This window comes from Callithrix jacchus, chromosome 22 (assembly GCF_049354715.1).
Source record: "Callithrix jacchus isolate 240 chromosome 22, calJac240_pri, whole genome shotgun sequence".
In the NCBI taxonomy this organism is placed as follows: Eukaryota; Metazoa; Chordata; class Mammalia; order Primates; family Cebidae; genus Callithrix; species Callithrix jacchus.
In genome coordinates, this window is record NC_133523.1 from 21,086,670 (window position 1) to 21,108,848 (window position 22,179).

Genomic DNA, 22,179 nt, shown 5'->3' on the forward strand with positions numbered 1-22,179 from the left:
TTGGCCAGGCTGGCCTCAAACTCCTAACCTTGTGATTCACTTGCCTTGGCTCCCAAAGTGCTGGGATTACAGTGGTGAGGCATCACACCAGGCCATAAATTCTAATTTGATTTCTCTGTGCTGAGAGAGATTGTTATAATTTTAGTTCTTTTGCATTTGCTGAGGAGTGTTTTACTTCAATTATGCGACCACTTTCAGGCTAACTGCCATGTGGAACTTAGAAGAATGCCTGTGTTGTTTTTGGCGGGAGAGTTCTGTAGATATCTGTCAGGTCCGCTTGACCCAGAGCTGAGTTCAAGTCCTAAATATCCTTGTTACTTTTTTTCACAGTTATCTGTCTAATATTGGCAGTGAGGTGTTAAAGTCTTCCACTATTATTTTGTGGCAGTCTAAGTCTTTTTGTAGGTCTCTAAGAATGTTTTTTATTTTTATTTTTTGTTGAGACGGAGTTTCGCTCATGTTACCCAGGCTGGAGTGCAATGGCGCGATCTCAGCTCACTGCAGCCTCCACCTCCTGGGTTCAGTCAATTCTCCTGCCTCAGCCTCCTGAGTAGCTGGGATTACAGGCACGTGCCACCATGTCCAGCTAATTTTTTGTATTTTTAGTAGAGACGGGGTTTCACCATGTTGACCAGGATGGTCTCCATCTCTTGACCTCATGATCCACCCGCCTTGGCCTCCCAAAGTGCTGGGATTACAGGTGTGAGCCACCGCGCCTAGACACGCTAAAATGTGTTTTCTTTTAAATCTGGGTGCTCCTTGAATTGATTCTTTTAACGTTATGTAATGCTCTTGCTGTCTTTTTTGATCTTTGTTAGTTCAAAGTCTGTTTTGTCAGAAAGTATGGTTGCAACCCCTGCCTTTTCTTCTGCTTTTATTTGCTTGGTAAATTTTTCTTTTTTTTCAATTTTGAGCCTATTTGTGTCTTTGCATGTGAGATCGGCCTTTTTTTTATTTTTATTTTTTTGAGACAAAGTTTCACTTTTGTTTTGGCTGGAGTGCTGGTGTGCAATGGTGTGATCTTGAATCATCACAACCTCCACCTCCTGGGTTCAAGTCATTCTCCTGCCTCAGCCTCCAAGTAACTAGGATTACAGATATGTACCCCACACCTGGCTAATTTTGTATTTTTGTTAGAGAGTCTTTAACTCCCAACCTCAGGTGATCTGCCTGCCTTGGCCTCCCGAAGTGCTGGGATGACAGGTGTGAGCCACTGCACCTAGTCCATGAGATGGGTCTCTTAAATACAGCACAGCAATGAGTCTTGACTCTTATTCAACTTCCATTCTGGGTCTTTTAATTGGAGCATTTAGCCCATTTACATTTAAGGTTAATATTGTTTCGTGTGAATGTGATCCTGTCTTCATGGTGCTAGCTGGTTGTTTCGCAGCCTTGATGTTGTTTCACAGTGTCATTAGTCTTTGTACTTGAGTGTGTTTCTGCAGTGGCTGGTAATTTTCTTTTCCATATTTACTTCTTTTAAAACCTCTTTCGGCCGGGTGCGGTGGCTCACGCCTATAATCCCAGCCCTTTGGGAGGCCGAGGTGGGTGGATCACGAGGTCAAGAGATCGAGACCATCCTGGTCAACATGGTGAAACCCTGTCTCTACTAAAAATACAAAAAATTAGCTGGACATGGTGGCGCGTGCCTGTAATCCCAGCTACTCAGGAGGCTGAGGCAGCAGAATTGCCTGAACCCAGGAGGTGGAGGTTGTGGTGAGCCGAGATCACGCCATTGCACTCCAGCCTGGGTAACTAGAGCAAAACTCCATCTCAAGAAAAAAAATAAATAAATAAATAAAATAAAATAAAACCTCTTTCAGGCTGGGCGCAGTGGCTCACGCCTATAATCCCAGCACTTTGGGAGGCCGATGTGGGTGGATCATGAGGTCAAGAGATCAAGACCATCCTGGTCAAAAAGGTGAAACCCCGTCTCTACTAAAAATACAAAAATTAGCTGGGCATGGTGGCACATGCCTGTAGTCCCAGCTACTCGGGAGGCTAAGGCAGGAGAATTGCTTGAACCCAGGAGGCGGAGGTTGCGGTGAGCCGCGATTGTGCCATTGCACTCCAGGCTGGGTAACAACGGCGAAACTCCGTCTCAAAAATAAAATTAAAAAATAAATAAATAAAACCTATTTCAAGGCAGGCCTCATGGTCATGTCAGGTTTCTTCAGCATTTGCTTGTTTGACAAGGATTTTATTTCTCCTTCACTTATAAAGCATAATTTTGCTGAATATGGAATTCTTAGTTGAAATCATTTTCTTTAAGAATGTTGAGGCGGGGCACGGTGGCTCAGGCCTGTAATCCTACCACTTTGGGAGGCCGAGGCGGGTGGATCACGAGGTCAAGAGATCAAGACCATCCTGGTCAACATGGTGAAACCCCGTCTCTAGTAAAAATACAAAAAATTAGCTGGGCATGGTGGCACGTGCCTGTAATCCCAGCTACTCAGGAGGCTGAGGCAGGAGAATTGCCTGAACCCAGGAGGTGGAGGTTGCGGTGAGCCGAGATCATGCCATTGCACCCAGCCTGGGTAACGAGAGCAAAACTCCATCTCAAAAAAAAAAAAAAAAGAATGTTGAATATTGGTCCCCAATCTCTTTATGGCTTGTAGGGCTTCTGCTTAGAGATCCACTGTGATTCTGATGGGTTTCCCTTTGTAGGTAACCTGGTCTTTCTCTCTGGCTGTTGATGTTATTTTTTCCTGCTTTTCAACCTTGAAGAACCTGATGATTATGTGTATTGGGTTTGATTTTCTCATGAAATATCTTACTGAGGTTTTTGGATTTTCTGAATTTGTATGTTGGTCTGTATTGTTAAGTTGGAAAACTTCTTCTGAATGATACTCTGAAATACATTTTCCAACTTTGTTCCATTATCTTAATCTCTTTAAGATACCCTGATCAGTCATAGTTTCGGTCATTTTACATAATCCCATAATTACCAGAAATTTTGTTTATTTTTTAACTTTTTTTTTTTTTTTTTGAGACGGAGTTTCGCTCTCGTTACCCAGGCTGGAGTGCAATGGCACGATCTCGGCTCACAGCAACCTCCGCCTCCTGGGTTCAGGCAATTCTCCTGCCTCAGCCTCATGAGTAGTAGTTGGGATTACAGGCACGCGCCACCATGCCCAACTAATTTTTTTGTATTTTTAGTAGAGACGGGGTTTCACCATGTTGACCAGGATGGTCTCGATCTCTCGACCTCGTGATCCACCCACCTCGGCCTCCCAAAGTGTTGGGATTACAGGCTTGAGCCACCGCGCCCGGCTGAATTTTTCAATTTAAATATATGTCTTCTCCCTTTTCCTTTGGTGGAAACTTTCTTTTCAGCGGCCGGAGCAGATTTGTATTTAGTGTTTCTGAGCCGAGCAGACCTCCTGTGAATTTCCTGCTTACTCTGCTTGCCGCCCCCGCTCCCATTACTCTGCGGAGGGGCGGCGGAGGTGCTGGCAAAGGTCACCGCGCGGAATCTGCCGCCGCCGTGGTCGCCGCTGCTGCGGCCTCCAGTCCCTCCCGCCGCCCCCGAGCCGGCAGCCCCGCCGCCCACGCCGCCCGGGCCCGTGCAGTGATGGCAGAGGATCTTCCCCTGAGCGCCCTTCTTCCACGTGGAGGAGACGTGGTCTTGCAGACGCTGCAGGTGGGCTTCAGGCCCAGCGGCATGGTGGCCGGCTCGGGCGGCCCCCGCGGGCGCAGAGACACTGGAATGGTGGAGGCTGGCCCGGCTGCCCGCTGGTCGGTCAGCCACTCCGGCGATAGGAAGAGCTGTGAGGCCGATGGCACCGAGCTGCCCGTGAAGGGACTAGGCCTCGGCCGCTGTCCTCTGGAGGCGGGAAGCGGTTCCGCCAGCTCTGCCAGTTCAGCGCCCAGCACCAGCCCCGGGAGGCCGGAGACACTGGGAAGCAGGACGGACCTGGCCCAGGAATCAAATATTTAAAAAAAGTGTCAACTGCTCTGTGAAAAAGTGTTAAAATACTGCTTCTGAAATGTACAATAAAGGACAAAATTAGTTGGTCATGTTGTGAATTGAAGGGGAGAACTTGGCTTTGGGGAATGTTGGAAAGAAACTGGGAATTTAAGATTTTACTGCAAACCTGGCAAGTCCTGGCAAGGCTGAACAGAACAGAGAGTGGATTTTGACCCTCTTTGCCCACATTTGGAAAATGCAGGGGGACACCAGTGTCTTTGATCAAAGTTAAAATAATTAAATAGCAGGTAACTTGACTGGAGTGGCTCTAGTGGTCTAGGTTCCTATGTAACAACAACAACAAAATCAAGCTCAAATGCATTTTTTTAACTTACTACCTTAAGAAAAAAACAAAATCCAGGCTCAATCAACAATAAATCTCCAATTAATCTGATATATAACCAAAACATGTTCTCCCGACACAGCAAATGAATTGACTACCTAACTGTACCCAGTGGATTATTTAATTTGCTTTGCCTCTTCACACGCCTTACAGAAGCCTTTTCTTCAGCACGTTCTGGTGGCTCCAAAACCACAAGCTATTGGGACTGTGGCTCATGCCTGTAATCCCAGCACTATGGGAGGCAGGTGGATCACCTGCCTGGGAGCTCCAGACCAGTCTGACCAACATGGAGAAACCCCGTCTCTACTAAAAATACAAAATTAGCCGGGCATGGTGGTGCATGCCTGTAATCCCAGTTACTTGGGAGGCTGAGGCAGGAGTATTCCTTGAACCCAGGAGTTGAAAGTTGTGGTAAACTGGGATTACAGGCATGAGCCACTTCACCAAGCCAAGTTTTGTATTTTGTGAAGTGAAACAACTAGTTCCTGCCTCAACTGATTGCTCTCCCCTACAACCTTCAACCATTGTTCCTGTTCAGTCATGTGAAAATTTCACCCCTAGACATTAGGTTTCTCAAGACCCCCACTCCTGTCACCATGTAATTTATCTCACCCTCCCTCTGCTTATAACCAATAACCCCCATCCTTATGATCATGCCTGTTTGTTATAGATGACCCCCACCCTTGTGGCCATGCATCCCTTGATGCCCTTCCTTTCCCTAAAATAGATTACCCACTTTTAACTAACAATTTTCCCCAACCTATATAACCAGCCCCCTTTCTTTTTTTTTTTTTTTTTAAATAAAGACTGGGTTTCACCATGATGGCCAGGCTGGTCTTGAACTCCTGACCACAGGTGATCCACCCACCTCAGCCTACCAAAGTGCTAGGATTACAGGTGTGAGCCACTGTGCCTGGCTAACCAGCCCCTTTTCTTACTCCCCTTGCCTAACTCCTTTTTTGGACTTGGCCTGCTTGCACCCAAGCATGAAAGAAAATGGCCTCATTGTCCACACAAAGCCTGCCTGGTGGTCTCTTTATGGGAGTGAGGCACCTAACAGTGCGGCTGGATGTGAGTGCTAGAAAGGAGACAGCATATTTGTCATAGGAGATTATGAGCTGACCAGATCCCTTTTGACAGCCCCCCAGGACAAGTGGGGGCTGGTGCTGCATTGAATGATGCCCCCTAGAAAATGCGTTTGCACTGGCTTAATAAATATGCAATGCAGAGGCCTACACGAAGACACATGAACGGCGTATGCAAACATCAGCTTGCAGCTGGGAAACAGGTGCCTCTCAGGACCCACATTCTCTCCAGCAAGTGTGGAATGTGTCCATGCACATGAGTGTATAGATCTGTCCTTCTTAACTTGTACACAATTCCAGGTCAGCTCTGAGTGAATGATGTGTAGATGGGATTTCTCAGGTTTCTCAGGTCATTTGTATGTTTCATATTATCGCTGCTGTTTTGCTGCTACTACCCGCAGTCCCGACCTGGTTCAAAGTTCAGGATTTAGGTCAAAAAGATGGAGGGCTTTCTTGGGTTATGGAATGGGACGTCCGAGATCTGTGGTAGGGCTGGCAGTTCGGGTACCCTTGACTTTTGTGGCAGGATGTGGTTTTAATTGTGATTGACCTGGCCTGGTTGTAGCTCTGGGTGATGAAAAGGGAGTCAGCAGTGGTAGTCTCCCAGCATTCATGTGCTCAGGTCTGGCCTGCCTGCCCTCAGGCCCAGCAAAGGCACCACCACAGGCACAATTACCCTGAGAATCGCTGCTTCACACAGAATGTTTGAGGAGCCTTTCTAAGATGAATACATTTGGCCAACATAATCATAATTCATGCTTATCCATTCCCAGCCCCTGCTGTCCCTGCCATTCCTTTTTTTGCGGGTGGGGGGACGGAGTTTCGCTCTTGTTACCCAGGCTGGAGTGCAATGGCGCGATCTCGGCTCACCGCAACCTCCGCCTCCTGGGTTCAAGCGATTCTCCTACCTCAGCCTCCCGAGTAGCTGGGATTACAGGCGCGCCCCAACATGCCCGGCTAATATTTTTAGTGGAGACGGGGTTTCACCATGTTGAACAGGATAGTCTCGATCTCTAGACCTCGTGATCCACCAGCCTCGGCCTCCCAAAGTGCTGGGATTACAGGCGTGAGCCACCGCGCCCGGCTGTTCCTGCCATTCCTAATGGCCATCTGATGATATGGTCAGCATTAGGGTACAACATGGTGAGAGAGGGGCTCAGGGATGGGATGAAGTTCCTTCCTGCATTATCAAAATGATTAAAAAGTTGTTAAAAAGGTGTCCAATTTTTTTTTTGCCTTTAAATAGCTACTAAGATGTATTATACAAGCCGACCCAAGTAAGGGAAAGAGCAAGTGCATTTCAAGCCTCAGCTCGCTTCTTGATTAGCTGTAATTCTCTGGGAACAGGACTGCCTGTTTGAGCCTGTTTTTCCTGTCCGTAAAATGCGCTAATGCTGGGGAAGGTGCGGCCAGGAGGTGGGTCTTGAAGGTTTATCCAATCGTGGCGCAGGCGCGGGTACCGCCCCATTAGTCGCCCAATTGGAGAGGAGGGCGTGGCTTCCCGCATTTGGCTGGGCCTTCGTCTCTCGCTCCCGCCAGAGCTTGGGATCCATCTCCACCGTTCTGCGTCCTCCACCTCTGGAGCCTCCAGTGACTGTCACAGCCTCTGTTGCCCTGTGATCTGCAGGTCCTGGGAGAGGCACAGCTAAGATGCCAGGACATCCTGGAAGCTGGAAAACGGTGGGTGTGCAGGGTTGGACAACCCGACAGGGGAGAGCCGGCTGTGAAACCGTCTGGACCCGCCTCCACACAGTCCGCTTTCCAGTGGCCGACCTGAGTCCCCGCTGGCGCAGCTCCGCCCCAGGCCCCTCTGGCCGCAAGATGGCGGCTGGGCCCGCAGCCCCGCGTCCCGCCTGTCCCTGCGCGGCGCCCTGTCTGGAGCTCTCTGGGCAGCTCCGCACCCGCTTCCCCGAGTATTTCCCAGATTGTTCATGGATGACAGGCGGGTCATCAGGGCAGAATTCCCACTCTGTGTGTGAGTGGGAGGGGCTGCGGTTCGTGGGGTCTTAAGTCTTTCATGATCATTATTGTTTGTGTGTGTGTGTGTGTGTGTGTGTGTGTGTGTGTGTGACGGAGTCTCGCTCTTGTCGCCCAGGTTGGAGTGCAGTGGCGCGATCCTGGCTCACTGCCACCTCCGACTGCCGGGCTCAAGCGATTCTCGTGCCTCAGCCTCCAGAGTATCTGGGATTACAGGCACCCGCCACCGCGCCCGGCTAATTTTTTTTTTTTTTTTTTTTTGAGACGGAGTTTCGCTCTTGTTACCCAGGCTGGAGTGCAATGGCGCAATCTCGGCTCACCGCAACCTCCGCCTCCTGGGCTCAGGCAATTTTCCTGCCTCAGCCTCCCGAGTAGCTGGGATTACAGGCACGCGCCACCATGCCCAGCTAATTTTTTGTATTTTTAGTAGAGACGGGGTTTCACCATGTTGACCTGGATGGTCTCAATCTCTTGACCTTGTGATCCACCCTTCTCGGCCTCCCAAAGTGTTGAGATTACAGGCGTGAGCCACCGCGCCCCGCCAGAAAGAAATTTCTGTACCATCCTTTTAATATTTATTCATTGCATTTTCTCATTAGAGCCTATTATTGATTGTAATGCATTTCTCTGCGAAATTTTGCTGCCATTCATTGAATGCCAATGATTCAGAATGCCTGCTTTGCATGAGTACACGCAGCTAACAACTGTAGATATCCAAAGAATTATTTTTTATAGTCTATCTATGTTGTATTCAGCATTTTATGCATTAAAATCTTTCTTGGCCAGGCGTGGTGGCTCATTCCTGTAATCCCAGCACTTTGGGTGGTGAAGGTGGGTGGATCACCTAAGGTCAGGAGTTGGAGACCAGTGAAACCCTGTCTGTACTAAAAAAAAATAGCCAGGACTGTTGGTGGGTGCCTGTAATCCCAACTACTTGGGAGGCTGAGTCAGGAGCATTTCAGTAGGCGGAGGTTGCAGTGAGCCGCAATTGCGCCACTGCACTTCCAGCTTGGATATATTGTTGTATATAATCTATACAGCAAACCCCCATGACACAAGTTTACCTGTGTCACCAACCTGCACTTTTACCCTTGAACTTAAAAGTTTTTAGAAAGACCTATTTGTACATTTTAAAGAGGAATCATTGAGTATTTTTCAAAGATAGTTTTGTTTATAAAATGTAATCTTTCATTTGTCCAGTAGATACTCTTCATATACTGATTGATTGATTCATTCATTCATTGGAGACAGACACTGTCTCCCAGCCTGGAGTGCCGTGGTGCAATCTCATCTTCTGCAACCTTGGCCGCCCAGGTTCAAGTGATTCTCCTGCCTCTGCCTCCTGAGTAGGTGGGATTATGTCCATGCCGCAACACCCGGCTAATTTTTTATTAGTAGTAAAGACGGGGTTTCACCATGTTGGCAAGGCTCACCAGCCCAGATTCACAATGCCCAGCCAGAAGCTCTAACTTAATTTGATCCCATTTGTTAATTTTTGCTTTTGTTGCAATTGCTTTGGCATCTTTGTCATGAAGTCTTTGCCTGTGCCTATATCCTGAATAGTATTGCCTAGGTTGTCTTTCAAGGTTTGGTTTTTGTTTTGTTTTGTTTTTGGAGATGGAGTTTCACTCTTGTTCCCCAGGCTGGCGTGCATGGCAAGATCTCCACTCACCGCAACCTCTGGTCCTAGTTTCAAGTGATTCTTCTGTCTTAGCCTCCCAAGTAGCTGGGATTACAGGTTCCTGCCTCCGCACCCAGCTAATTTTTGTATTTTCAGTAGAGACAGGGTTTCACCATGTTGGCTAGGCTGGTCTTGAACTCCTGACCTCAGGTGATCTGTCTCCTCAGCCTCTGAAAATGCTGGGATTATAGGTGTGAGCCACCATGCCCGGCCCTCCATTAAAGTCTTTAATCCATCTTGAGTTCATTTTTGTATTTAGTGTAAGAAAGGGGTCCAGGTTCAATTTCTAGTCAGCCGGTTCTCCCAGTACAATTTATTGAAAATTCTTTCCACATTGCTTTTTTTTGTCAGCTTTGTCAAAGGTCATATGGTTGTAGGTGTGAGGCTTGATTTCGGGCCCTCTATTCTGTTCCATTGATCTGTTTCTGTTCTTGTACCAGTACCATGCTGTTCTGGTTACTGTAGCTCTGTAGTATAGCTGGAAGCTGAGTAGCAAGATGCTTCCAGCTTTGTTTTTCTTTTTTTTAGGGAGGATGGAGTTTTGCTGTTGTTACCCAGGCTGTAGTGCAATGGCACGATCTCGGCTCTCTGTGACCTCCACTTCCTGGGTCCAAGTGATCCTCCTGCCTTGGCCTCCTGAATAGCTGGGATTACAGGCATGTGCCACCATGCCTGGCTAATTTTATATTTTTAGTAGCGATGGGGTTTCTCCATATTGGTTAGGCTGGTCTTGAACTCTCTACCTCAGGTGATCCACTTGCCTCAACCTCCCAAAGTGCTGGGATTACAGGTGTGAGTCACCATGCGCAGCCAGCTTTATTATTTTTGCTCAGGATTGCCTTGGCTATTTAGGCTCTTTTGGTTTCCTTTTTTTCTTTCCATTGCCCAGGATGAAGTGCAATGGCATGGTCTTGGCTCATTGACAACCTCTACCTTTTGTGTTCAAGCGATTCTCCTGCCTCAGCCTCCTGAGTAGCTGGGCTAACAGATGCCCACTACCATGCCCTGCTAATTTTTGTATTTTCAGTAGAGACGAGGTTTCATCCTGTTGCCCAGGCTGGTCTGGAACTCTTGACCTTGTAATCTGTCTGCCTCGCCCTTCCAAAGTGCTAGGATTATAGGTGTCAGCCTCCATGCCTGGTCTCAGGCTCTTTTGGCTTCATATAAATTTAAAAATGATTCTTTTAAATTCTGTGAGAATGTTAGTGATTGTTTATGGGGAATAGCGTTGAATGTATAAATTGCTTTGGGCAGTATGGCCATTTTAATGATACTGATTCTTTCTATTCATGAGCATGGAATGTATTTTAATCTGTTGGTGTCATTTCTGATTTCTTTGAGCAGTGCTTTGTAGTTCTCCTTGAGAACCTTCACCTCCGTAGTTAGCTGTATTGCTAGGTATTTTACTCTTTTTGAGGCAATTGTGAATGTGAGTTCATTCATGATTTGGCTCTCAGCTTGACTGTTGTTTGAGTATAGGAATGCAAGTAATTTTTGCACATTGATTTTGCATTCTGAGACTTTGCCTAAGTTTTTTATCAGTTTAAGGAGCTTTTGGACTGAGACTATGGGGCGTTCTAGATATATGATTATGTAACCTACTAACAGAGATGGGTTGATTTCCTTTCTTAGTATTTGGATGCCCTTTATTTCCTTCTCTTTCCTGACTACCCAGACCACAACTCCCAGTAGTTTGCTGAATAGGAGGGATTAGAGATGACACCCTTGTATCATTCTGGTTTTCAAGGAGAATGCTTCCAGCTTTATCCCATTCAGTATCATGTTGGCTGTGGGTTTGTCATAGATGGCTCTTATTATTTTGAGGTTTTTTTTTTCCCCCAATACCTAGATTATTAAGAGTTTTTTTTTTTTTTTTTTTTTGAGACAGAGTCTCGCTCTGTCACCAGGCGCCAACCTGGAGTGCACTGGCACTATCTCGGTTCACTGCAACCTCCGCCTCCCGGGTTCAAGCAATTCTCCTGCCTCAGCCTCCTGAGTAGCTGGGACTACAGGCGTGCGCCACCATGCCCAGCTAATTTTTGTATTTTTTTTAGTAAAGACGGGGTTTCACCATGTTGGCCAGGATGGTCTTGATCTCTTGACCTCATGATCCACCCGTCTCGGCCTCCCAAAGTGCTGGGATTACAGGCTTGAGCCACCGCGCCGGGCCTATTGAGAGTTTTTAACATGAATAGATGTTGAATTTTAATGAAAGTCTTTTCTGGTTTGTTTGTTTGTTTTCTGTGTTTTTGTTTTTGAGATGGAGTTTCACTCTTGTTACCCAGGCTGGAGTTCAATGGCGCGATCTCGGCTCTCTGCAACCTCCGCCTCCTGGGTTCAAGCAATTCTCCTGCCTCAGCCTCCCGAGTAGCTGGGACTTACAGGCGCGCGCCACCAGGCCCAGCTAATTTTTGTATTTTTAGTAGAGACGGGGTTTCACCTTGTTGACCAGGATGGTCTTGACCTATTGACCTCGTGATCCACCTGCCTTGGCCTCCCAAAGTGCTGGGATTATAGGCTTGAGCCACCGCGCCTGGCCGATGAAAGTCTTTTCTGAATCTATTGTAATGATCATGTGGATTTTGTCCCTAGTTCTGTTTCTGTAATGAGTTGTTTTTATTTATTTGGGTATTTTGACCCAGACTTGCATCCCTGAGATGAAGCCTACCTGAGCAAGGTGGATAAGTTTTTTGTTTTTTTTTTTTTGAGACGGAGTTTCGCTCTTGTTACCCAGGCTGGAGTGCAATGGCGCCATCTTGGCTCACTGCAACTTCCGCCTCCTGGGTTCAGGCAATTCTCCTGCCTCAGCCTCATGAGTAGCTGGGATTACAGGCACGCGCCACCATGCCCAGCTAATTTTTTGTATTTTTAGTAGAGACGGGGTTCCACCATGTTGACCAGGATGGTCTCGATTTCTTGACCCCGTGATCCACCTGCCTCGGCCTCCCAAAGTGCTGGGATTACAGGCGTGAGCCACCGCGCACGGCCCGGTGGATACGTTTTTTGATTTGCTGCTGAATTTGCTTTGCTAATATTTTTTTGGAAGATTTTTGCATCAATGTTTATCAAGGATATTGACATGAAGCTTTCATTTTTGTTGTCACTTTTTCAGGTTTTTATGTCAAGATGGTCCTGACCTCATAGAATGAGTTTAGGGAGAAGTCCCTTCTCTTCAATTTGGAATAGTTTTAGTAGGAACAGTACCAGCTCTTCTTTGGGAGAATTCAGCTGTAAATCCATCTGGTCCTGGACTTTTATTGATTCATAGGCTGTTTATTACTGCCTCAATTTCAGAACTCATTATTGTTCTGTTCAGGGATTCAGTTTCTTCCTGCTTCAGTCTTGACAGGGTGTACGCTTCCAGGAATTTATCCATTTCTTTGAGATTTCCTAGTTTCTGTGCATCAAGTTGTTCATAATATTTTCTGATGGTTGTCTGTATTTCTGTGGGGTCAGTGGTAATATCCCCCTTGTTGTTTCTTATTGTGTTTATTTTGTAATAACCTACCCTGGGCTAGCATCACTGACTCCATCTTAGCTGTAAGCTCCAACCTGGCTTCCCCTCCCTACCACAGTCCCTTTGGGTGCATAACTGGGCCACACTGACACTGTGCTTATGTCACGCTGACTCTGTGCTTATCCTACCATATAACCAATGTAACTACATCCTGCTTGGCAAGCACACCTTCTATATGTGTAACTCTCTTTAAACCCCCTCTTGGTGATTGTTTGGAAATACCCTTAGCAACCAACAATCCTGGGAACCTCCTCCCCCCTGGTTACTAGCTAACTTGCCTCTTCTGCTTCTGTAAAATTCCACTTCAGCTAGGCTCTTCCTCCCCTACCTAAATCAAGGTATAAAGGGAAATCCAGCCCCTTCCTCGGGCGGAGAGAACTTTGAGCATTAGCCATCACAGGCTAATTAAAAGGACTCTTAATTTGAAACTCAGTGTGTGGCGCATTCCTTCTAACTGGCCTGGATGTTAGAATTTGAAACTTCTCCCTTTTCTTTTTTGTTAGTCCAGCTAGTGGTGTTTTTATTTATTTTATTTTATTTTATTTTTTTCAAAAAACCAGCTCCTGGATTTGTTGGTCTTTTGAATATGTATTCATGTCACTATTTTGTTCAGTGCAGCTCTGATTTGGGTTATTTCTTGTTTTCTGCTGGCTTTGGGATTTGTTTGCTCTTGGTTCTTTAGTCCTTTTAGTTGTGATGTTAGGTTGTTAACTTGAGATCTTTCTAACTTTTTGATGTGAGGCCTTAGTGCCAGAATGTAGTGAGATCAGATGTATTAAGGAAGACCAGGCATGATGGCTCATGCCTGTAATCCTTACACTTTGGGAGGCTAACACAGGAGAATCACTTGAGCCCAGGAGTTTGGGACCACGCAGGGAAACGTGGAAAACCCGTCTGTACTGAAAATACAAAAATGAGCCAGGCGTGCTGGCGCACACCTGTGATTTCAGCTACTTGGGAGGCTGAGGTGGGAGAATCATCTAAGCCTGGGGAGGTTGAGGCTGCATGAAGCCATGATGATACCACTGCACTCTACTCTGGTGACAGAGTGAGACCCTGTCCTAAACAAATAAGCAAGCGACAGATATTTTATGCCCTTCTCAGGGTAGGAAACAAAATTAACTATATACAGTATTTTAAAATTAAAATTTTATTTTTAAATTTTTTCTTTCTTTTTTTTTTTTTGAGATGGAGTCTCACTCTGTTGTTAGGCTGGAGTGCAATGGTGCGGTCTCCGCTTACTGCGGTCACTACCTCCTGGGTTTAACTGATTTTCCTGCCTCAGCCAACTAAGTAGCTGATACCACAGGCGCCCGTACCACACTCGGCTAATTTTTGTATTTTTAGTAGAGATGCGGTTTCACCATGTTGGCCAGGCTGGTCTGGAATGCCTGACCTTGTGACCTGCCTGCCTCAGCCTCCCAAAAGTGCTGAGATTACAGGTGTGGGATACCTCACCCAATTTTTAAAATTATAATCTACTTATTTATGTATTTTGAGATGAGGTTATGAAACTGGCTAATTTTTGTATTTTTGCTTGAGACTTAGTTTTACCATCTTGCCCAGGCTGGTCTTGAACCCCTAGGCTCAAGCAATCCGCTTTAGTCTCCTGAAGTACTGGGATTACAGGCGTGATTCACTGTCTGCCCGTGATTTTTTTCTTTTTTTTTCTAATTGCTTTTCTTTCTGAGAGTTTCATGGTAAAGAGTTTGGTTTGTTTAAATTCATTCTAAGTAGACATTTAGGATGTCAGCTTCTGGCCTCATGGACTCTGAGGTTACAAGTCCCCTGGTCTATCACAGGACCATACACGTAAGAAAGAAAAAAATCAGCTGGGCATGGTGGCTCATGCCTGTAATCCCAACACTTTGGAAGCCTGAAGCCGGCAGATCACCTGAGGCCAGAAGTTTGAGACCAGCCTGACCAACGTGGTGAAACCCCGGCTCTACTAATAATGATAAATGAGCCGAGCCGGGAGAGGTGGTGCGTGCCTGTAATCCCAGCTACTCAGAAGGTTGAGGCACCAGAATCGCTTGAACCTGGGAGGCGGAGGTTGCAGTGAGCTGAGATCGTGCCACTGCACTCCAGCCTGAGCGACAGAGCAAGACTCCATCTCAATAAATCATAACGTTTATAATTAATTTTGTTTATTTTATTTTTTTCCCTTTTAAAATTTAATTTAATTTTTTTTTTTTTTAAGAGATGGGGTTTCTCCAAGTTATTCAGGCTGGTCCCAAACTCCTGACCTCAAGTGGTCCTTCCACCTCGGCCTCCCAAAGTGCTGGGATTACAGGCGTGAACCACCGCGCCTGGCCTTTGTTTATTTTATTTTTTGTCTTTCTGTTTTTTCCCTTTTTGTGGAGAACGGGGTCTCGCTATATTGCCCAGGCAGGTCTCAGACTCCTGGGCTCAAGCTGTCCTCCTGCCTCTGTCTCCCTAAGAGCTGGGGATTACAGGCGTGAGCCACTGCGCCCAGTAGTAATTTTGTTACATTGAAATATAGTTATGTACCAGAAACCCAGGTCTCACAGAGGAAAGAGCACAGGCCGCCTGTGCAGACTGCGGCAGCTGTCTTCTCTACCTTCCCCACCTTAAAGTAGCTTTCTCCCTTGTTGCCTAGAAAATCACCTCCCTGACTATGATTTTTCTTTGATCAGTATATGCATGCGCGCGCACACACACACACACGTTTTTTTTTTTTTCCCCCATTCTCTCCAGGCTGACCATTGCGTGGGTGGTCCTTGGTCGCCATCTAGCGACCGTCTAGCGGCACAGCCCTCCAGAGACCGCCTGGGTTGAAGGCACAGCGTGTGGCCCACGGGAGCCCCCGCCTTCCTGGAGTTCTCTTGTTCTCCGGAGCTCCAGCGGCAGCTGCCTAGAGAGGGACAGTCCCCGCTGTGAGCTGGGCAGAGCTCGGGAGTCCCGCAGCCTTCAGCAGAACTGTCCCGATGGTGCCGGAGTTCTGTCGCGTCCCTTGTGAGTCAGAGCTCCGCTGTGCAGGGCAGTGGAGGAGAGGCTGTCTCCGCGCTCTCGGGATGAGCCCAGTGTGGGGCTGCCCGGGCTGTTCCCCGGCTCACCGAAGCTGCAGAGGCGCCACCCACGGGACCCACCAGGCATGATGCAGGGTTCCAGGGACACCCAACAGGATGACGGATCAGGCGCCCTTCACCTTCCCGGGCTCAACTAGGTCATCCTCCCATTTTGGCCTCCAGAGTAGCTGCAGCTCTGGGGATCTGTTTTTCAGTCTTAGGTTTTTTTTTCCTACCCTCGCTTTGGGTTTGTTTCCACAGTCCATTGAGGTATTGGTTTTTCTTTGTTTTGTTTTTTCTTTCTCTCATGCTCCTTCGTCACAGTGAAGTTGCTGTCGTTTTAAATGTCTTTCTTCTTTTATATACGTGTGTATACAAATATATACCTCTATATACACATAAATATATATATTGCATGAGGTCTTCTCACTCTGTCACCCAGGCTGAAGTGCAGGTGTGTGATCATGGCTCACTGCAGCCTGGACCTCCTTGGGCTCAGGACCTTCCCGTCTCAGCTCCCCTTGTAGCTGGTCACTTGCCACCACGCTGCCTCTTTATTTTGTAATTTTTACTTTTTATTTTTGTAGAGACATGGTTCTGTTACGTTTCTCAGGCTGGTCTTGAACTCCTGTGCTCAAGCAATCCACCAGCCTTGACCTCCCAAAGTGCTGGGATTACGGGCATGAGCCATCCTGCCTGGCTCTCTATCTATCTATCTATCTATCTATCTATCTATTTATCTATCAGTCATCTATCTACCTGTCATCTATCTCTGTCTCTCTGGCTCTATCTATCTATCTATCTGGCTGGCTCCATCTGTCTTTCTGGTCTATCTACCTATCATTTTTTTTTAGTAGAGATGTAATCTTGCTATGTTGTCCACACTCTGGATATGTTGCTTTTTGTTTTTTTTGTTTTTGTTTTTGTTTTTTTTTTTTAGGAAGGGAAGTCAGGAAGGGAGGAAAGGAGGAAGGGAGGGAGGAAGAAAGGAAGGGAGGAAGGAAGGAAGGGACGGAGGGAGGGAGGGAAGGAGGGAAGGGAAGGAAGTAAATCAAGCAATGAGAGAGACATTGCCGACCTGGATCTAGAGGTTTACAAGTTGATTTCTTTTTTTTTTTTTTTCTTCTTTCTTTGAGAGAAGGAAAGAAAAAAAAGAGTAAAGAAGAGGAAGAAAGAGGAAGAGAAAGAGGGAGGGGGAACGGAAATATTGCTTTATTCTGAAAAAATTGGGTATTAATAATGGCCAATCAATGTTTCATTTAAACCTATGAGTAGGTATGATGTGGTATTGACAAGAATGTATATTTTGTGTATTTGAAGTGGAGAGCTCTATAAATATTTATTAAATTTACTTGTTCCAGATCTGAGTTCGAGTCCTTGATATCCTTATTAATTTTCTGTCCCATTGTGTCTAAGTTTCTGTGTATCTGGGTGTTAGGATCGTTAGCTCTTGTTGCTGCATTGATCCTTTTACCACTGTATCTTTGTTGCTTTGAAATCTATTTTATCAGATGCGAGAATTGCAACTCCTGCTTTTTATTTATTTATTTATTTATTTATTTTTGTTCTCCATTTGGTTGGTAAATCTTTCTCCGTCCCTTTGTTTTGAGTCTTTGTGTATCCTTGCATGTGAAACGGGTCTGGATGTACCATGCCGTTGGGTTTTGGCTGTGTCTTTTGATTGGGGGATTTAGTCGATTTAAATTTAGGGTTACTGACATTTGATGTTAACTGGCTGTTTTATCCATTCGTTGATGTAAATTCTTCTTTATGTTGGTGCTCTTTACTTTTTGGTGTATTTTTAGAAAGGCTAATACTGGTTGTTTCTTTCTGTGTGTAATGCTTCTTTCAGAAGCTCTTGTAAAGCAGGCCTGGTGGTAATAAAATATCTGAGTACTTGCTTGTTCATAAAAGATTTTATTTTTCCTTCAGTTGTGAAGCTTAGTTTGGCTGGATATGAAATTCTGGGCTGAAGGTTCTGTTCTTTGAGGATGTTGAATATTGGCCCCCACTCTCTTCTGGCTTGTAGAGTTTCTGCTGAGAGATCTGCTGTAAGTCTGATAGACTTGCCTTTGTGGGCAACCTGACCTTTTTCTCTGGCTGCCCTTAGTATTTTCTCCTTCGTTTCAACCCTGGTGAATCTAACGATTATGTGCCTTGGGGTTGCTCTTCTTGAGGAATATCTTTGTGGTGTTCTCTGTATTACTTGGGGTTGAATATTGACCTGCTTTGCTAGTTTAGGAAAATTTTCCTGAATAATATCCTGAAGGGTATTTTCCAGCTTGGATTCATTCTCTCCGTCGCATTCAGGTACACATATCAAACGTAAATTGGGTCTTTTCACATAGTCCCATATTTCTTGGAGACTTTGCTCATTCCTTTTTACTTTTTCTTCTCTAATCTTGTTTTCTCGTTTCATTTCATTAATTTGGTCTTCGACCTCTGATATCCCTTCTTCTGCTTTAACTATTCGAGTGTTTAAACCTGTGCATACTTCTCGGAGTTCCTGTATTGTATTCTTCAGTTCCATTAATTCACTCATACTCCTCTCTAAGTTGTCTATTCTCATTAGGATTTCGTCAAACCATTTTTCAAAGTTCTTAGTTTCTTTACGTTGGGCTACAACATGTTCTTTTAACTCACAGAAGTTTCTTATTATCCATACCCTGAAGCCTGATTCTGATATTGGGATGCACTCGTTCTCCATCAAGCCTTGTTCCATTGTTGATGTGGGACTGTGATCATCTTTAGAGGGAGAGGCATTCTGACTTTGAGTATTCTCAGCCTTTTTACACTGGTTTCTTCCCATCATTGTAAATTTATCCTCCTGTCGTCTTTGAAATTACCAACTGTCAGATTAGGTCTCTTGAGTGGACGTCCAAGTTGTTAGTTCCCAGGGCCAAAGCAGTGGCATTAAGACTGATGGTGCTTTTCTGCCCAGGATTCTCCTGTCTCGCTTCCTTCTTGTGTCCGTAATAGGCGACTCTGCCTTCCCGGAGCGCCAAACCTCTGTCAGAAGGGGGGCCAGCCTCGTTTACTCTGCTCTGAGAGCTGCCACGCTGAGGTGCCAGCAAAACTGCTGTGCCGGCCACAAGAGTTGCGCTGGCGACCCATTGTGGCTCCTCCACTGGGAATCTTCTGCTCCCTGAGCGACCAGAATTTGTCTGAAAGTGTGGCGTCCTCTAGTTCTCTGCGCTTTCACTGAGAGCTACAATCCTGAGATGTTAGCGATCGGCCATCTTGGATCGTCCCCCTGCTTTTTGTTTTTTGTTTTTTGATTTTTTTTGAGACAGAGTCTCACTCTGTCGCGCAGGCTGGAGTTCAATGGTGTGCTCTCGGCTCATGGCAACCTCTGCCTCCCAGGTTCAAGCAATTCTCCTGCCTTAGCCTCCCAGGTAGCTGTGATTACAGGTGCACACCACCATGCTGGCTAATTTTTGTATTTTTAGGTAGAGACAGGGTTTCACCATGTTGGTCAGGCAGGCTGGTCTTGAACCCCTGACCTCATGATGCACCGCCTCAGCCTCCCAAAGTGCTGTGATTACAGGTGTGAGCCACCATGTCCGGCTTATGTATTTCTTTTTTTAAGTTTAATTATTATTTTTTAATAAAGATATCATCTCTTCATGTTGCCCCCAGGATAGTGTTTGGACTCCTGGGTTTCAGGTATCCTACGTGGCCTCCCACAGTGTTGGGATTACAGGTTTGAGCCACTGTACATGGTCTGATCTGTGGGGATCGCTCCTGCAAGGGATCCTTGACAGGACCCTTGCCATCTTGAGCTTGAGCCCATACACATTTCTCCTGTCCTGGAGGCTGTTGAGCTAAGGGAAAAAGAGGAAGTCTGGTTGCACTGATTTTATAAACATCAATCTTTGCCTCTGACATTTGCAACAGGATGGCTGAGCTCAGGCTTTGTGGTCTAATGAGACATTGTGTGGTTAGACATTGTATGCCTCCTAGTTCCTTCTCTGCACAATAACTGTATGACTTTGTTTACCTCTGCTAACTCAATCATATTGTTTGCATATGATCCTATATGAATAGGCAAGGTTAGAATGACATTTGGAAAGTTCCAGCTGTACCTTGTTAATGATCTTACCTGCTTGCTTGACTGATATTAAATAAACACGTTTAGATTTATGACCCCCTTTTTTGCAAACTTTATTGTCCCTTTGCTGTACACCCTTTGATTATGAGTCATACTTTCTGTACCCCTTTTTTGTGATTCTTATTCTTGATTTTAAGATACAATGGAATGTATGTCACTCCTCAAGCACTGAAAGGTATATAACCTGTGGTGTGCACAAATAAACTCACTGTTCCGGCATTGCCTGGCAGTCCTCCAGACCCCACTGTCTATCTGTCTTTTCTTCTGCGCACTCCCTCTTCCAGGTTGAGAACACTTGAGTGGGGCTGAGGCTCTCCGCTGGTCAGAAGCCCCCCGGCAGATGTGCCAGACCCCCACACTGGCCATATTTTTGATGTGTTGATTCTTTCCAAATCAGGTGCATAATCTCCTATCTGAACATTCCCACTGGTGTGATTGTAACATATGACTTTCACCAGAGTGATTTGGTGCTCCTGCACTGGCCCAGCCCACAGAAGGGATTGTGACATATCCTTGGACTCAGCACTAAGGTGACGTGACTATTTTACTGCCTTGCCACAGCCCACAAGGGACATTGTGACATCACTACGTCTTATACCCAAGTGATATGAATCTTCTCTCCAGCCTTGGCTATTCCACAGGGACATTGTGTCATATTGCTGGGCCCCACACATAGGTTATGTGACTCTCCTGCCTGTGCCCTGCCCTTGTGAGCCATTGTGACCTTTTCTGGGTCTAACACCCAGGTGATGTAACTGTGCTGCCTATGTCCTGCCTACAGAAGACATTGTGACGTATTTCTGCATCCATCACACAGGTAATGTGGCTCTCTTCTCCTGCCTGGCCCCTGCTCACAGAAGGGATTGTGACGTATCACAGGGCTCAGCACCTAGCTGGGTTTTCTTTGGTGATACTCATGTTTTCCTGATTCTTTTTTGTGTGTTTGTTTTTGGGAGGGAGTGTTGCTCTGTCGCCCAGGCTGGAGTGCCATGGCACAGTCTAGGCTCCCTGCAACCTCCGCCCCCCAGGTTCAAGTGATTCTCCTGCCTTAGCTGTGTTCTTGGTTTTCTAATTCTTTTAGTTGTGATGTTTGGTTAACTTGATGTCTTTCTAACATTTTGATGTGAGGCTTCAGTGCCAGAATGTAGTGAGGTCAGATGTATTAAGGCCAGGTGTGGTGGCTCACGCCTGTAATCCCTACACTTTGAGAGGCCAACATGGGAAAATCACTTGAGCCCAGAAGTTTCAGACCAGACTAGGAAACATGTGGAGAATCTTTCTTTACTGAAAATATGAAAATTAACTGGGTGTTCTGGCTGTGATTTCAGCTACGTGGGAGGCTGCAGTGGGAGAGTCATCTAAGCCTGGGGAGTTTGAGGCTGCATTCCATGCGGGGCGACAGAGTAAGACCCTGTCACAAACAAACAAGCAAGCAACAGATATTTTATGCCCCTCTCAGGGTAGGAAGCTAAATTAGCAAAATACAGCATTTTAAAATTTAAATTTTATTTTTAATTTAATTTTATTCATTTTTTTGAGACAGAGTCTTGCTCTAGTGTTTAGGCTGGAGCGCAATGGTGTGATCTCGGCTCACCACAACCTCCACCTCCCTGGTTCAAGTGATTCTCCTGACTCAGCCTCCTGAGTAGCTTGGAGTACAGGCATGCACCGCTACGCCTGGCTAATTTTTGTATTTTTAGTAGAGAGAAAGTTTCTCCATGTCGGTTAGGCTGGTCTCAAACTCCCTACCTCGGTGATCTGCCCACTCTGGCCTTCCAAAGTGCTGGGATTATGGGTGTGAGCCACCATGCTTGGCCTTAAATTTTATTTTTAAATTTTAATCTATTTATTTATGTATTTTGAAATCAGGTTATGAAACTGGCTCATTTTTGTATTTTTGATTGAGATGAGGTTTCACCATCTTGCCCAGGCTGGTTTTGAACTCCTGGGCTCAAGCAATTCACTGTCTTGGCTTTCTAAAATACCGGAATTACAGGTGTGATTCACTATGCCTGGCTGCAATTTTTTTGGGAGAGAGTTTGGTTTGTTTATATTCATTCTAAATAGACATTTAGGTTGTCAGCTTCTGTCCTCATGAACTCTGAGGCTACAAGTCCCCTGGTTTATCATAGGACCATGCAGGTGAAAAATAAAACAATAGAGCTGGGCACAATGGCACACAAGAATCACTTGAACCCAGGAGGTGGAGGTTGCTGTGAGCCAGGATCATGCCACTGCATTCCAGCCTGGGCAACAAAGCAAGACTCAGTCTCAGGCTGGGCATGTTGGCTCACTCCTGTAATTTCAGCACTTTGGGAGGCCGAGCGGACAGATCACAAGGTCAGGAGTTCAAGACCAGCCTGGCCAACATAGTGAAACCACGCCTCTTCTAAAAGTAATACAAAAGTTAGCTGGGCATGGTGGCACATGCCTGTAATCCTAGCTACTCGGTAGGCTAAGACAGGA

At 46.0% G+C, this 22,179-nt stretch overlaps 1 protein-coding gene across 3 annotated transcripts in view; it reads left to right on the top strand.

Annotated features, from left to right (window-relative positions):
• The first annotated feature begins 6,935 nt into the window (after positions 1–6,935).
• The window catches only part of LOC108590173 (uncharacterized), a 63,275-nt gene continuing 48,031 nt past the window's right edge, over positions 6,936–22,179 (top strand). For all 3 annotated transcript variants that reach the window (XR_013531348.1, XM_054249768.2, XM_035285608.3), the window contains exon 1: positions 6,936–7,078. The gene's annotated coding sequence lies outside the window, so the exon portion shown is untranslated. The remainder of the gene's footprint in view (positions 7,079–22,179) is intronic.